This window comes from Alligator mississippiensis, chromosome 3 (genome assembly GCF_030867095.1).
Source record: "Alligator mississippiensis isolate rAllMis1 chromosome 3, rAllMis1, whole genome shotgun sequence".
Lineage (NCBI taxonomy): Eukaryota > Metazoa > Chordata > Crocodylia > Alligatoridae > Alligator > Alligator mississippiensis.
The window spans coordinates 264601443-264617528 of NC_081826.1; the positions used below are offsets into that span (position 1 = coordinate 264601443).

General features: G+C 43.1%; 1 long non-coding RNA gene across 1 annotated transcript in view; it reads left to right on the forward strand.

The window, feature by feature from the left end:
- LOC132249617 (uncharacterized) overlaps positions 1-16086 on the forward strand; it is a 45339-nt gene that overhangs the window by 15103 nt on the left and 14150 nt on the right. The window contains exon 2 of the long non-coding RNA XR_009461127.1: positions 5541-5612. This is a non-coding gene — a long non-coding RNA (uncharacterized LOC132249617). The remainder of the gene's footprint in view (positions 1-5540; positions 5613-16086) is intronic.

Sequence of the window (16086 nt, forward strand, 5' to 3'; positions counted from 1 at the left end):
TTCATGAACAGATCATGACACTCTTCATAATTTATTATTATGTTTAGCTTATAGTTCTGGCTGCATCTTGTTCAGATAGTTTTTTGTGAATATTCACTATGCAGTAATATGGATTTATTACCTTTAAATCAGTTTGTGTGTGCGCTGTGTGACTGGATAATGTATGTACTGGAAGTAAGTTGTGAACCAAAAATTCTTCTTGGCAAGTGTTCAAACACAGCATCCTAAAATTATGCTTTTCTGGATTATTTAAGTAATAAGGTCTGAACATCCTAATGTCCACAGGAAACAAACCCTGTGGGGTTGTGAATAGGCCTGAGTGAAATATCTCTCAACAAATGGTTAGTTCACCAAAATATTAATGATGTTTCCAGATGTGGAAGTTGGCCATACTGAAGCCATGGTAGGAGTTTCTTTCTCAAGCTGTGATATAATCAAAATAACCTGGAACAGCAGTTCCTTTTCAAATGAGTGTCTTCCTTTACATTGTCTTTGCTTAGAAAAGCATCAAAGCACTGAATGTTTGTTCACTGTTACTACTGTGATGACTCATGAGTTACTAGTCACTAGTGATGAGTCATCACTTGGTCTCCATGAGTTTGCCTGTTTCTAGTGCCCCATAAGTGAAAAGTTTCAACTGACAACCTGACCTATCTTGGTTAAATTCATACATGGATCTCCTGTAGGAGGACAAGATTTAAATGCAACTAAAATAACTAACAGCAAGATAACATGCTCACAGCATGCAACAAGTGTTAGATAATCTTTGGGGTCAATTCAACCCTGTGAGTTTGATTTAATTCTATTTTGGTAATTAATGGTTTTCAGACTAGTGTGCTTTTAGGCTGAGGCATGCTCAGGCTAGAAGTATGTTCACTACTTGCTCAATGCATGAGCCATCAGACTTATCAAGACAAATGCATATGAAGCGCCTTGTAAGAAAAAAATGACATTATTTTGACAATATAAAAAATGGAAAAATTATCAAGAAGAGGATGAAAAGACGATACTGCAAGACTTACACCATAAGAGAGAGAAGTATGGAAGAGATGGGCAGAATAACTAACTTTGCAATGATGTCATTGCAGGGGGACACAGTCTTCTGTATATGCTAGATACCCTTTATATATGCCCGACTTGCCTGGCACTATTAGGACTTAAATATTTTTGCTGGATGCAGCTTTAACCACAAAACGAATGAAACTACAGCGGTTCAGAAGATGGCAATCAGAGGTTCAGTAATGACACAAGATTGGCTATAATATAGTCTCTTTACCTAAGTAAAAAGTAAACCAAAGGGAGATTTCAAAGGGCATGGATGATTATGTAGAAGTGATTATAGACCAAAGGAGTACCATCCATAGGGCGGGTATATGTGATTTTTCTTTTGACATAGCCATTTTGGAGACTTTTAGCTGATTGAAAATACTTCACTGGGGATGAGCTGTCTGTTCAGACATCTTAATTGGAATGGAGTATGAGAAGGTGAAAGAACGGGTGGTGTGCTAGGAATTATGTGAATAAAGGGTGGAATTTAAAGTCCACTTGGGAGGTGAGAGAGCAATTTCTATAAGTATTTTTTTGTTTTTTGCAATAAAATTACCAGCAGTAGCAAAAGCAGCAATAGAAACAAACGGTATAAATCCATTCAAGAACTTTGGCCAGCTTCTTGAAAAATAAAATCAAAAGATGCAGCCACTTGGTAGCATTGGGGCCCCTCTAAACTTGCAGATTAAGGTGCAATGGGATCTAATGCATAATCCACACAAACACACCTTCTGCCATGCTACACATGCATAGTAGGAGGTGTGATTGTGGGATTGTGCATTAGATCCCATCCCTTTTACTGCTGGTGCAGGGGGAGCCTGATCCCAGGCTTCCTTTGCACCAGCAAGAAGAAACCTCCCAGCCACAGGGCCCTCAGGAAGGGCTCCCAGCTGTGACCTTTCAACTCTGTGGGTTTCATGCTGGAAGATTGCAACTGTGTCCTGGTACCGGAGGCATACTGCTGGATCCCGCTAGCAGCTGCAGGGCTCTGGGTCTTGGCAGCTGCTGGGGCAGAGAGTCTCCTCGGCTGTGGGGCTCACAGCCCTGACTGGGCATTGTGCACTCCTGTGGCCAGGGGCCCTGCTGGCTGATGGGGCTCCTAGCCTTAGGGGAGACCCTGCTGCACCTGCAAATTAATACTCTATAGCAACTAGCTATTATGTTAGTACACATCTTTGAGGTCTAGATTTATAGCTAGTTGGAGCTGTTTATGGTATGACTGCTACTTTGCAAGTGTAGCTGGTCTCAAGGTAATTGCACAATTAACCAGTTAATTGTGTGATATCTGTAACATGTAGAGGGGGCCTTGAAGACCAAGACCATGCTGTGGACTGCTTTGGCTAGCCTGTTAGACTAATGAGGGGCTTTGGGATTTTGATTTCCCCCCTTCCACCACAGCACTTAGGGACACACATTCTGTACATGGTTCTTATCTGAAGCAAGAATACAGGAGGATAAAACAATTAAATGTATCTTAATGTCAGCTTTGCATCTTGTTCATATTTGTACCCTGACTGTTGCAAACTAAACGTACTTGCTGTGCCATTGTTGATTACTAGAACAGAATCTTTCACTTGCCAGATGATTTCTGTGCCTGGCAAGATGGTGGGCAGCACCAAGTAAAGTGTTGCCTACTCATATTTCTGAGGCTAGTAACCTTTTACAAGCCATGGGCTGGAACAACCCAGGTCCAATGTGGGCTGGGCAACTTGTGCAGTCAGCAGCAAGGGGCTTTCCCTGTGCCCGTGCTGAGGTCCAGCGGCTGGAAGCTGCATCTACGCTGCTTCTCCCAGTCCCCTGCTCCCTGGCCATGATATCTCCAGCCAGTGGGGAGCTGTGCTAGGACCAGGTATCCACAAACTGCATATCCACTGCCACAGCTGCTTCTTGTTCCCTCCCCTACAGCTGCAACACTGGCACAGCTGGAATCTGCACACATGCCACAGCTGGGGGAGAGGATGGGAGAAGTGGGGGGCAGTATGGACACAGTTTACAGATGCCGAGCCCCAGTGCAATTCCCCACTGGCTGGAAAGCTGCACCCACACTGCTCCCGAGGAACAGTAATGCTGTGGGCACAGTTCCTAGCTGCCTGGCTCAGCTCAGGTGCAGGCAAGGCCCTCTACAGACATACTGCCGAAGCTACGCAACCACTTAGGCCAGAGCTGGGAGGGCAGGGAGAAGCAGCAGTGGCACAGGTGCAGCTGGAAGCTACCTGGCCCTGGCACAGGCAAAGCCCTCCAGCTCCATGGGTCAGATCCAGCCTGTGGACTGTATGTTGCTGACCCCTGCTATAAAACAGATGCTGTCTTAGAGACTTTGGCCACAACTGTTCCAGTACCTAGATGTGTGTTGAACTTTTGCCTGATCTCTGTGGAGAGCAAAAAACCTCTTATGCGACATTTTGCTCTTCCCTCACTTAGCTAAAAGCATGCAGCAAGCGTATTTCCTTGCTGGTGAAGTGATGGCTTATCAGATTTTAGTGCATTTCAGAGTGGATCATGATCAGCTTACATTTATGGCCACTATTTGCTAAGCGCTTAGATGAGTAGTAAATCTCTGATGAGCTCTAAGAATGAATAGAAAGTTTTATTTTGCTACACTAGCTCATAACTATTTGCCCCCAAAAGGTAGGAGATGTTATCAAGGATAGTAGGCAGGTAGGGTGATTTAAATGAAGACTGCCTGCTTGTTTGAAATCTTGCTGTTTTGGAGGACAGTGTTTATTTATTGTTGCTGCACAAGGTTTTACAAATGTATCAACCCAACTTCTAATTGTCATTCTTTGGGGGGCAAAAATCTCTGAGAACAATTCTGTGCAACAGACAGGGGGTCTAGACTACATAATCAGCTTTTCTACCTCTAATTCATCCCTTTTCATAAAAGCATGATATATACATGAGAGAACCTTATTCATAACTTTCTGTTATGAGACTTGGAGCTGTCAGCCCACACATGTGGTGTGTCACTAATGTTTATCTTTAGCAAGTGATGCAGTTGCTCTTTCATGTTGCATGTCTCACTTTAGACTTTGCCACATGTGGAGATTTTGCCAAGGGTACATACTAGAGCAGGAGGTCTGCTTTTGCGGTGAAGATAAAGTTTGGTTTTCTATTTTTTTTTTTTTTTTTTAATTGTGGTATGAGACCATAAACACAAGAACTTGGTGCATTGTGTACTGCATTCAAAGGTGGCAGATGATTGTCCTTGTCATGGTTAGTAAAAATATTCTTAGAATTGGTCTGTGACAGTGCATTGATTGGCTGCATATATATTTACCATTATAGATGTTGACAGCTTAATAGTGTGAGTTTGAATGGTGTTTATCTGTTCTGGGCTCACCAACTCAATGATTGGTTGGACAAAATCAAAACAAGAGTAACCTTCAGCATAGAAACAAGTAGCTATAGCTGTCTGGAAGGTTGTAGAAAGGTCCTCCTAACATGAATGTTTCTCAGGGTTGAACATGGTTAGTTGGAGTGCTAGTCATCACAGTGTTGTATCCTACAACATTTACATTACTTTGCCATCACTCTACACATTGTTTTTCTGTTGTTTTGCTCCTTGACAACCCTTTCTCCTACTTTCTCATCTTGGTCACCCTGGGTCAAAAGAAACCTGTTTCCATTCTCCTAGCTGTTTTGCGGGGATGTAGTCACAGTCTTGTGAACAGGTGCTCTCTCTCTCTCCTCTCTTTCTCTTCTCCAGGCACTAATAAACACTTCTGTCAGGAGTGGGAAGAGAGGGCACAAAATTCTGTTGCCTTATTTCGCTTGTCTATGTGAACAAGGATGTAGTATTGTCTTTTCCTCACTTTGGAATTCCATTGCGTCAGCTCTTTACCACCAAGGGGCAAGATCCAGTGAGCCTATATTGAAGACATGTCCCTAAATGTTAGGGGAAATTCTTATGTGTTTGCTCCTTTTTAAAGGGCAAATTAGGGATATAGACAGCCCTGCAAATTTTCAGCATAGCTACCAAAGTTCCTTTGTTACCTGCGCCGTTGGGTCCCTTGCGGTCTCCTCTGAAGCAAATAGCACAGGTCTTAGACCTCCAACAGTTGTCTTTCCTGGGTCAGAATCCCATGATTCTCTGCTCCAGATAAGGCCATTGCTAAAATGGGGTAAACTGAGTTAGCTGTCACTTAGCCCATGTGCAGCCTCTTACCCATGCTCCTATTGTGGAGATTCTGATGTGCAGTAAATCTGGCTTTGTGCATCTCAGTAACTTGTTCATGGGCAGTCCCCTGCCAGATAGCAGTAGGTCTAGTAGCAGTTTAGCACCTTTGGTGCTGGTCTCTTTGGGGTAATGGCAGAATTATCCAAAGATCAGCCAGCTTTTTTTAAAGCAAAGTACTACCTATTCAGAATAAAGGCATTTCAGAGAAATACAAGACCAAAGCCAATTTATGTATGTGTGTGTTTTGGGCTTCCCAAGCAATTATCCCTTTTCCACACACAACTGGCAAGCCTAAAGTACTTTTTTTTTTTTCCAGGAGGGCTGTCTTCTGTTAATTGGCAAGCAAGAGATTGTAGCTCTCCTATGGTATCTCTCTCGTCTGGATTAGGTATGTCATTTTATACAGTATCAGCTCCTATGTTGGCTTAGGCCATTGCGAACAAGATCCAACTAGCCTTTCTGTTCTTCCCGTAGAGGCTGAAACTTGAAATAAGTGTTTTTCCTGCATTGTTTCAGTATTTGGGACTTTCACTAAAGACCCCTTGTCTTTGTTTATTCTAGAAAATATCTTTTAGTTAGGACTAGACATAAACACATCCATAAAGATGCATATAACATTATAAAACAAATACAAGGGTCTTTGACAATTGCATACATCCAGGGGACAGACGTGGGCCATATTTACAGGAAGGATGACTTTATATGGGGAAGCGGTGATTTTGAAAAGGACTTGAAGACCGTGGCAGATAATTTACTGAACATGCTTCTTTTTCATCACTGTGGCTAAAAGAGCTAATGATATCCTTGAGTGTATGAAGATAAATTTCTAAAAGGAATAGGAAGGTTATATTACTACTGGTTTGGGCACTAGTGTGACTTCTCCTGGAATATTCTATCCAGTTTTGGTGTCTACAACTGAAAGATGTCTTTTAAAATGAGAGATCTTACAGGAAAGCTATGAGAGTGCTTAAAGAGTTGGAAAACGTGCCTTATAACGAGAGTCCTGGGACCCTCAGTCTGTTTAGTTTATCAAGGACATGGTAAATGGTGACTTGATCAGCCTGGTAGCGCCTAAATGAGGAACAAAACTTTGGTGATAGCGCATCAGAGAAGCGGGCAAAAGCATAACAAGATCCAATGTCTGGAAGTTGAAATTAGGCAAGTTCTGATGAGAAATAGGGTGCAAACTTTGAATGGTAATGATGATTAATTAGAACATGGTGTTAAGGGCTGGGGTGAATTTCCTATCATTGGTAATCTTTTTACATTAAGATTGTATCCCCAATGCCATTTCCCTCCCTCTCCCTTCAGTGCCATGCAGGATGTCAGACAAGGTAACTGCAGTGACTTTGATTCCCTTTTATGATTCAACAGTATGTTTCCCAAATGTGCTCTCCTAGCTGGTGCAGGAACAATAGGGAAACACTGTCTATAAAGGCACACCTGGGAAGGCTGTACTGCTTGGTAATGGGATGCACCAAAACAGGGCCTTGTTCTTTCCTTAATCGCTCTCTTTTATATAACATCTACAGATTAACACAAAGTGTACTGTTAAATAAATAGTCTTTTTGCTCTAATTGCTCTACCCAGGGGGCTAACAATACTGAGTGTGTGATTAAATATGGCAGTGAATGTCATGTAATCACTATACATTTTGAAATGTTTCTATAGCCTAGTTTGGGCATTTTCTTCATGAAATGGGAAGGCAAGTAGAAGGTTAGGGCACTGATCAAACTGCATTCAAAATATTATGCGCCATGCGGGCACGGCGTGGGCTGGGGTGCTGGGCTGAGAAGCGGGTCCCGGCGTTTTGGGGGCTGAAGCACTGCGTTGCAAGGGCAGATACTGAAAGGAGGGTGCTTTCATAAATCACCTGCTAAAGATAATTAATAAATTAAACTGCAGCAATGAGACAAAAGCTGCCAGGGGATTGAAATAGGATCAGGAGTCAGGACCTAAAGGTAGCAGGTCCCAAAATGACTGAAGCAAACCTTTGTACTTCAGTTGGATGCTGGGGCAGGGTGCACAGCGCCCTCAGGTGCTGCTTTTCAGGCTTCTGTGAGGTGCCAGACAGCGTTACCCTTGTTAGGTGGGCACCGGTGACGTACGAGATGGGATTTCATAGAGGAGTTCAGGGAGTTGAAATCACTCTGAGCTCTTCGGGGTCTACTCGGTGCTTTGCAACAAGAGAGTTGTTTTATTTTTTTTTCCTCTAGTGAAAAACAATGAATTTAGCATTTTTCTGGGTGGAAAATGGTTCATTGGTTTAGTTCACTGCTGTGGAAATCTCTAGGCTCTGGGGTGCACAAAGGCAACAACTGCTCAAGCTTAAGGCTTGCCAGATTTTAAGAGCTGTTTAAATGCTAGCTCCTGCCAAACATCTGGCGCCTCACCCTCTTCAAACTAAATGTAGAGTTCGTTGCCTAAGTGGGTAGCAAGTGAAGTATTGAGAAGAGCATGATCCAGAGCCAGCCTGGCCTGATGCAAGAAGGCTGTGAAGCAACACTTCCAACAGCTGGGTGCTGCCAGTTCTGTTGTCTCGGCCCCAACATGTCAATATAGGCGCTAAAACATGCCTCCACTGGAGCTAACGGGGCGGGGAGCGGATATTGCCATTATACTGCACTTGTTATAGTCAAGATTTGCCCTTTGGTTCTCTGGGTTGAAAAGAGAACTTGATGGCTCTTAACCTTGTCACCCCAGCTTCTGGGTGCCAGTACACCGCAGTGGTATGGGGGGTGTTCTGTGTGCACTGCTCAGGGGAAAGCTGCATTTTAAGGGAATTAAATTACTATCTCTAATACTAGGCCTTGCTGTTAATGAACTTGAAGTCGCCACCATAAGGCGAATCATAGATAATACAGTACACTGAGAAGATTGATTTACATTTAAGCATTTGTTTTCAAAGTACAATTTGGAAGTTTTACCTGAACAAGACAGAGGTCAAAAATTCCCATTTTCCCCACAGGCCCAGCTGTTAAGGAATAAAGAGCAGCCAGGAGAAAAATGACATTGTGGGGCGGGGATGGGCAATGGAGACTGGCATTCTGGATAGTGGTATTCATGACCTAGAGAAGGCATCAGATGTCGAAAAGGGTATAGAACTTGATTCCGAACTGGGGGCTGCAGCAAACCTGAGTCGCAAGAAAAAACTAGAAATTTCAAATGGAAATCAGTAGTACTAAAAGCAGCTCTGTCCTGTCTGTGGTGATTGGTCTTTCTGAGTTCTTGGCAACAGAAGAATTGCTCATAATATTTTTACTTAAGTTAAAAAATGAGTGAAAACTAAAGAGCTGGCATCTTCTGGGGTGGGGGGCCCTTGAGTCTAATGAAGGGTGCTGTGGGTAAAGATTGAAGCCACTGGTTTAGAGAGAGGGGAGAGGCCAGGATGGTGCCTAGCCTTGCATTATCCAATGGAGGTGCTGTGAAACACTGATTGAAACCAGGGCTTGGGAATAATTAAGAACCCTGGCCCTTGCTTGCTCACTCAGATTGTGTTTGGAAATGTTAAATTTTATTTAAAAAAAAAAAAAAAAAAAAAAAAAAAGCCCAAGAAGGGTGGCTGTGCCTAAAGGAAACGATCCTTTGGGCACAAAGCAAGATGATCCCCGAGCGAGGCAAAAGAGGGAAAGGGGCCAGGAGGCTTCCATGGCTGACCAGAGAAATCCAGGGCAGCCTAAGGGCCAAAAGGGGAGCACATAAAAAGTGGAAACAGGGTGAGATCACTAAAGATGAATATACCTCCTCTGCTCGTGCTTGTAGGGAGGAAATTAGGCGGGCCAAAGCTACCATGGAGCTGAGGATGGCAACCCAAGTAAAGGACAACAAGAAATTGTTTTTTAGATACATAGGGAGTAAAAGGAAGACCCAGGGAGGAATAGGACCCCTGCTAAATGGGCAGAAGCAATTGGTGACAGATAGAGGGGACAAGGCTGAACTCCTCAATGAGTTCTTTGCCTCAGTGTTCCTAAGCGAGGGGCACGACAAGTCTCTCACTGGGGTTGTAGAGAGGCAGCAGCAAGGCGCCAGACTTCCATGCGTAGATGCTGAGGTGGTGCAGAGTCATTTGGAAGAACTGGATGCCTTTAAGTCGGCAGGCCCGGATGAGCTCCATCCGAGGGTGCTGAAGGCACTGGCCGACGTCATTTCAGAGCCACTGGCGGGAATATTTGAATGCTCGTGGCGCACGGGCCAAGTCCCGGAGGACTGGAAAAGGGCTAACGTGGTCCCCATTTTCAAAAAGGGGAGGAAGGAGGACCCGGGCAACTATAGGCCGGTCAGTCTCACCTCCATCCTTGGTAAAGTATTTGAAAAAATTATCAAGGCTCACATTTGTGAGAGCCCAGCAGGACAAATTATGCTGAGGGGAAACCAGCATGGGTTTGTGGCGGGCAGATCGTGCCTGACCACTCTAGTTTCTTTCTATGACCAGGTTACGAAACGCCTGGACACAGGAGGAGGGGTGGATGTCGTATACCTGGACTTCAGGAAGGCCTTCGATACGGTATCCCACCCCATACTGGTGAACAAATTAAGAGGCTGTGATGTGGATGACTGCACAGTCCGGTGGGTGGCGAATTGGCTAGAGGGTCGCACCCAAAGAGTCGTGGTAGATGGGTCGGTCTCGACCTGGAAGGGTGTGGGCAGTGGGGTCCCGCAGGGTTCGGTCCTTGGACCGATACTCTTTAATGTCTTCATCAGCGACTTGGACGTGGGAGTGAAATGTACTCTGTCCAAGTTTGCAGATGACACAAAGCTATGGGGAGAAGTGGACACGCCGGAGGGCAGGGAACAGCTGCAGGCAGACCTGGATAGGCTGGACAAGTGGGCAGAAAACAACAGGATGCAGTTCAACAAGGAGAAATGCAAAGTGCTGCACCTAGGGAGGAAAAATGTCCAGCACACCTACAGCCTAGGGAATGACCTGCTGGGTGGCACGGAGGTGGAAAGGGATCTTGGAGTCCTAGTGGACTCCAAGTTGAACATGAGCCGGCAGTGTGACGAAGCCATCAGAAAAGCCAATGGCACTTTATCGTGCATCAGCAGATGCATGACAAATAGGTCCAGGGAGGTGATACTTCCCCTCTATAGGGCGTTGGTCAGACCGCAGTTGGAGTACTGCGTGCAATTCTGGGCGCCACACTTCAAGAAGGATGCGGATAACCTGGAGAGGGTACAGCGAAGGGCAACTCGTATGGTCAAGGGCCTGCAGACCAAGCCCTACGAGGAGAGACTAGAGAAACTGGACCTTTTCAGCCTCCGCAAGAGAAGGTTGAGAGGCGACCTTGTGGCTGCCTATAAGTTCATCACGGGGGCACAGAAGGGAATTGGTGAGGATTTATTCACCAAGGCGCCCCCGGGGGTTACAAGAAACAATGGCCACAAGCTAGCAGAGAGCAGATTTAGACTGGACATTAGGAAGAACTTTTTCACAGTTCGAGTGGCCAAGGTCTGGAACGGGCTCCCAAGGGAGGTGGTGCTCTCCCCTACCCTGGGGGTCTTCAAGAGGAGGTTAGACGAGTATCTAGCTGGGGTCATTTAGACCCAGCACTCTTTCCTGCTTATGCAGGGGGTCGGACTTGATGATCTATTGAGGTCCCTTCCGACCCTAACATCTATGAATCTATGATTTCCACTGCCCTTTATCTTTTTGTAGCTTTTGCTCCAGTTCAGGTTCTCACCATGCAGTATCTTGTGGGGGGTTAATGCCACTTTTTGGCACCACTTTCTTGAGATGAGGGAGAGTGCATTAGGAAGCATGGGAAGAGAAATGAGGAATGGAGACATCACATTGGGCTAAGGGTCATGAGGTTTAATATTTTGAAGAAATGTTTTTCGGGTAATTCTGTAGCACAGATATCACTTTTGAGTCCACTGTGTGTGTTGTATGTAGGTGAGGAGGAATAAAAGCTAGGAGAGTGAAAGAGCTCATGTTGGCATCCCAGTGATACCAAGAACAATGATGTTTAAATCTTCTCTGAACTCTAAACAGTTGAGAGAGAATATAGTATGTAACATTTTATTCAAAGAGGTCTCTTAGCTAGCACTGTCAGATTGAGTCTTCTGCCTAGACTGTATTTGTTGCTGCTGCTCTCTGGGATGGGGTTTCATATTGAGGAGATGCTGGCTGGCTCTGGTAATGTTTTGGTCAGGAGGGGTCCCAGGTATCTTTTTGTACTGTTTCGAGCAGATTAGTGGCATCCTTGGTGACTCTCTGGTCTCATAAGCAGTGCCAGAGGTCCTGTGTTTCTGGTATTCTTAGAACTCTACAGCACTGGACTGCACCCAAAAAGAGGCCTCTTTTTCCTTCATTGTTTCAGATGGTGCTCATCTGTATCTTAGAATTCCTGTGACTGCTGTTTAAGATTGGGGAAACGAGCAAGCCCAGCTCCTTATGATCTTATGGAAGTCTGGGGGTGGCTGCTCTACAAGAGGCATATGATTGGAATCACAAAAGGATGAATCTGGCTGTATGCCAGAGTTTAGAAAGAGAATCAGCACCTGGTCAAGAGGCCCTAGTAGCAGTAGAGGGCATACAAATGAATAGGCAAGCTGATGCAAATATGCAACTATAGTATGGGATAGCAGTGAAAGGACTGCCAAAACTGAATTCAATCATTTGAGTTGTGGATGCATCCACACAAACTGTATTCAGAGAATGCATCTGCTTCCAAAGCAGATGCATCAGTAAAGAATGAAACATCGGATAATTTGGGGAAAACTGCTCTTGCATGTGGATACAAGGCAGTTTTCCCCCACATAATACACCTTTCTTATGTAAAGAAGGCTTTAAACGCTTCATGTCATGCTTAAATATATACTGTAATTTTTTTAGGTAAGATATTTACATAATAGATGAAACCCAGTGACTATAAGAATGTCATGACTGTCTTATAAGAAATATGGATTAAGCAAATTTCCTATAAGCTTTCCAAGAACTGTCTTCCTGCTGTTTGAAGGTGCTTTTTTAAGATACAGGGAAGAATGAGGTTCTTTGTTTGAATATTACATGCAACTAATCCTTTTGTTTAATGTGCCTGCTACTTGGGAAACATCCTCCCTGGATGCAAAAAGCTTCTAATAGTCTTATGTTTTTGAACTGACCTTCTATTAATATCTATGAAGATATTTTGGGGGAAAAGGCAAGCTGAAGCAGACAGTAGTTTAAGAAAAAATGGGGATCCTCAGGAAGTAGAGATCCTCCTTTGTACCTACATTTGGCACTTATGTGGGAGAGGGAGGTAACCTGTAGCTCCCAAGATGACAATAGCTGTTCTGTTGTGACTGTTTTTTAAAATAACTTCTTGAACACAGTCATGTATATTATAAAAACAGAAATTATGAAAGAGTGCCTCTACTGTCACATCCATGCTTGCTTATTAAAAGGTCCTGGGTAGAGTCAAACAAATACATTTTAAAGGTCAACTGGCTAAAATGCATGCATTATAACTTTTTCATTGTCAAGAAACTGAATGGAACATTTTTTTAAAAGGAAACAGAACTAATGCCACTCTGCAACAAAAGGAAAGGTTACAGTATTTATCTCATGTAAAATATCCAGAAGCATATTAAAAATCTTTCAGGTTACATTTATTTTCTTTTTTCCCTCCTCCTTTTTTAATTAAAGGAACAAAAGAATGACCCCTCTAGATCAGTCTGATGCTCAAGTCTGGTATTCCTTCACCTGTTCTCAATAGTACTGGACCTTTTAGAGGAACTCCCAGATTGGCCCACTAGACAGTTATGCATCTTTAGGAAAGCCTCTCCTGTAGCATAGGTAGTCAACTAGCTTGTAGGTCTTAAATGTGAAAAACAGGAATCCTATACACACTTCTGTTCTGAATTAAAGGATAGTATAGCTGGAGATTAAAAATGTTTATATAATTTTCTTGACATAATTATTTGAGTTCACTTTGTTCTGCTCCTCTAAGTACTGTATTTTAAAGGCTAATTTCCATTTATTTGTAAAACCTTTTTTAGTGAACTTAGTATTGCAGTGCTAATTTTAGTAGCAATGGGCATATGCTAATAGGAATATTTATTAACATTTTTCTCTGTTTTTCTTTTGTTACTTTTTATATACCTTTGATTTTATTACTGGTCTCTAAGCAAAATAGTTTTGGTAATTCCCTCTGTCATAAGGGCATGGCTTGGTGCATATGAAAAGGTTATGAGTCCTTCCATCGTACTATTTCTATTGCAGCAGTATCATTTTTGAGATGGAACTGAACAGGTAAGGATTCATCATCAATTTATATACAGATACTATAATGTTCTCTGTCTCTTAAAGCAACCTAATATTTGCTTTGATTATTCCAGAGCATTGAACACATTTCTTCTTTAGCATGTCACAGTGTCAACTTTTTTAAATGGGTAGTTGTAATTTTGATCCAAATCATAGGTAGCTTCTGGTTTTGTGACTGAGTGAGTCTACTACCTCTGGTTAGGATATCTGGTCAAAACATGAAATGGACTTTGGGGAGCTAAAGCATTTTGGAGTGTTTTCTTCTAACCACACATGAGCTGCATAGGATTTTAAGGAGCAATGACTATCTGGCTGTAGAAATGCAGAAGAAATGGATAGTGGGAGGCCAAGGATATATACAAATACTTGCTGCACCTGGTCTATTATCACATGGCTTACTTTAGGAGTGGCATGTACAGATGTTTGCCAGTATCAGGAGCTGTGCTGGGAACCTGGTGTAAGTAACTCAAGGTTGGGGGTGGGGGGGCATTAGGGAGGGGACTGGCACTCTTTTGGGGGTTGGTGGGTCTGTGGGGAAGGTTGTCCATCAGGGGATGGGTGGGTAAGGGGGCTAAAAATAGCCTGGTCAGGGGCAGGGAGGGGTGTATGAAGAGTGCACTTCCAGGGCTGGAGTGAGCAGCTGGGTTTTCCCAGCCCTGGGGCTGTCCCCCAAGCATGCACAGACATTTGCTGAATTAGGTTAACTTGCTCCTCATCAAAGGTAAGTCATCTAAGGAGGCATTTAGATCAACCTAACCATAGCTGGGGGTGGTGCAGATATTAAATATAGATCAGCTTAAGAGAACTGGACAGACATACACTATATTGCTAGAAAATAGAGGATTTTGTGAAGGGTGTGTTTTTATTATTGTGTTAATGTAGAGTTGGATATAGTGGGTAATGGGTGCAGGACATGAAGTTGTTCCTCTTCTGGAAACTGTAGCATAAGAAGGGCACAAAGGATTTGCTTGTAGAGCCCCTGGTTTGTTTGGATTCATCTTCTCTTCCTTTAAGAGACACGATTTGGGATGTATTTCTTTTGTCAGAGGACTAAGAGCAATATATTGCTTTCCATGCCAAGGAAGATAGAGGCATGGATGCTTTTGGAGTCCAGAGAGGTATTTTTTGCCATCACATGAGTATATCACCTCTTAATCTAGTTTCCTGGGTTTGTAGAAACTTGACTGAAACCACAAGCAGTGTCAAATAGCTGCCTTTTTAAACACAAGACAAAATGGGGGGGGGGGGGGGGTGGAATAGAACCTTTCAAACTTGCCAGACAGAGTAATGTTTCATTCCTTTACTCAAACGTGGATTTTTTATTCCCCATAATGGTTACCTCTGCTGAAAGCCCAGAATGAGCAGCCTCCAGAACTGTTGTAAGCTATGGGGTTTTGGAGCTAGAAGACCTGTTTCTATCTCAATGTCTATCGTTTTGAAGTGAGGCTTTTCCTTGGAGTGTGTAGAGACAAATCCAGTGCTTATCCTGCTTTGAGTGATGTGCAAAGAAGCCCTTTAGGGCCAGGTACAGACATTAGACTTTTACCACTGTAAGTGATTGGAAACCGGCCTATACCCATAACAGAACAGAAGTTTGGCGCACATAGACGAGGTTCTGCCGTTTTTTAATTGGTCTAGTATTTGCCCCTGCAGCAAAAGGCAAATGTGTGTTCTGTTCTAAGGAGGTTCCTTTGTAACAAGCTCCTGGCTATGGTTGTAGAATGGAAACCTCAAATCCAGCTTGCAGTCACTTATTATAAAGTAATATTTGCTTTAGGGTGGAGCTATGGTGATTATACTTCTTAAGCAATAACTAATTTAATTTCACATTCAAGATTTAAAAAAAAAAAAAAAAAGTCTTTACAAAAACATCCACTAACTATTCCACTTTGTTGGTGGCGGTAAAAGAAACAAAGTCAGTCATTTCCAAGTTTTATTCTGGTTAGCTCACATAGCGGCAATGTTCTTCAACATACTAAGATGTCCTTTGCAGTTATTTAAGCAGATTTGTACTGAAGATGAAGCTGTCTTTCTGGGTTGGGTCAGGTTGAATACATCAACTGGGCATTGTTCGGTTTTTTAATCTGCATTTTTTTGCTTGCTCTTTCATGCCAGTCCCAACAGTTCCCACTGATGATCCAGAAGTTCTTTGCTATGGATGCAGCTGTGATAAAAGTCTAAAAGCAAACACTGTTCAGGCTGATGGAGACTAAATCACAGTGGATATTATGTTATGAAATATCTGCCACCAGCCAATATGGCTGTATTGGTCAAAGCCAAGAATGAATTGTCTTTTCCTAATTACTCTTTTTATCCTGGATTTCTCTGATGGCTCAAGTGTTGAGCTGCTACGATATAGTGCACTGAGGTCTTCTAGAAATGAAAGGAGAAATGTGCACCTTTTGGTTCCTAAATTGTTGCCCTTTGCAAAAAGCTGTACTTATTAGAATTAATAACTTGGTGAGTCATGCCATATGTGACTTAGAGCAGAAGTTTGCCTCACTGTTTCTACATCAATGCTGATGTAACAAAATCTGTCAGAATAGATGCTTATGCAGTCATATGACTAAAATAATACTTCTAATGAATAAAGCTTACTGGAAAAATATGGAAATAT